Genomic DNA, 1655 nt, shown 5'->3' with positions numbered 1-1655 from the left:
AGCAGCAGCAGCTCCGCTACGACCACGGCCACCCCGATCACCATCACTACTACCATCCCCACCACGACCAAGGCCACTGCCATCACCACCGCCCCGTCGACACGACCGGAGTCACGCGCCAAAGTGGCCTGGCCGCCAATAAATCTCACCACCAACTGCTCAAACTCATCACGTTAGCAGCGAGCCAGCAGAGCGACGACAAAGTTGCCCGTTTATGCGGAAGACTTGCCTTCAGATGAGCCGAGCTCGGCCCGGCCGGCCGGGGGCGGCGGCGCGGCGCAGGAGGACAGGGCTGGGCTTGGCGGGGACCGGTAGGAAAATCGGTATAATCCCTCCTCGCATGTATTGAAAATTACCCCTCACCGACTCGCGGTGGTGGTGGTGGTGATGCTGCTGCTGCGCCCCGCCCCGTGAGCCTCGCTCATTAATTATTGAAACACGTTGTTTCGAGCCTTGATCCCATTTTATTTCCTGGCAAGTGGCCACGCGCGCGCGGCGGCCGGGGCGGGGCGGGTCCCCTGTCAGCGCGCGGCCTAACTAGCTCCTGGCCAAATGAATGAAGCTGTCAATGGCGCGGCCGCCGTGCAATTTACGTACAGAGCGGGGCCGGCACTGCCCCGCCAGCCCCGCCAGCACTGCGCCCCGATACGACAGGCACCGGCCCGCGCCGCGCTCCCCAGGGCGACGACCTGACCCGCATGTGTGTGGGGGTGGACCTGGTGGACCGATACCGCGGCCGCGCGCGGGAGGAAAGCCTATCGCCATAGTTTTAGCTAAATTACAGCATATCTGCTTTATTCCGAGATGGCCACACCCCAGGGAAACCGTTACTTTGTGGGAACCAAAATCACACCCAGAAAAATCGTTTCTTGTTTCAAGTAATTTTTTCCTTGTTTCAAGTGTACGCTGATACAAGATTAAATTTCTCTTGAAACAAGCTGATATTTTCTTTAGAATAAGAGAAAAATCTTATTTCAAAGACAAAATTACTTTGTTTCAATGGTGAGTTTCATCTTGTGTCAGCTTGCACTTGAATCAAGAAACTGTTTTTTCTGGGTACATGACTGACGAGCTTTTTGGTCAAACGATGAAAAATTGTTTTTCGCTCAAACAAGATTTGTTCAACTTGACAAAATATTTGTTGTTTCAAATATGTTGTCTGAACAAAATATCTGACTTTGGTTTTCTGCAAGCTTTTTTGGTTCGAAATAATCGTTGTAATAAATACAATTCTTTTTTCCCAATGTCCCAATGAAACCGTTTTCCGTGCATATTTATGAGATAGAAGACTTTCGAAATTTTTGCTAAGGACAATCAATTAAGTGCAGTCGTTTGGTGGGGATAGAGTGGTATTTTAGATCCAAAACATAAACTTTGTTCGCCTTGCTTACAACTTTCAAACTATCAAGTCAAGAATGAAACTGAATCAACTAAAACAGCGCAGAAAAATAGAGCCCGAACGTGTTTGACCAGCGTCGGCGGTGCCTGTATTAGATGATATGTGAGGATAGCGGAGTCAATGCGTCTCACTTCTTTGAGACAAAAGAAAAAGAAATGGTGAGTTATACTGTAAGCGGAAGCGGGGTGCCCGGTTAGAAGGGGGGGGGGGCATCATATAGTGGGGATATCTTGCGTTGGCCGGCAAACATGTTTCG

The sequence above is a fragment of the Frankliniella occidentalis genome, unplaced genomic scaffold (genome assembly GCF_000697945.3).
Source record: "Frankliniella occidentalis isolate FOCC.00 unplaced genomic scaffold, Focc_3.1 Scaffold16, whole genome shotgun sequence".
Lineage (NCBI taxonomy): Eukaryota > Metazoa > Arthropoda > Insecta > Thysanoptera > Thripidae > Frankliniella > Frankliniella occidentalis.
This window is presented reverse-complemented; position numbering follows the sequence as displayed.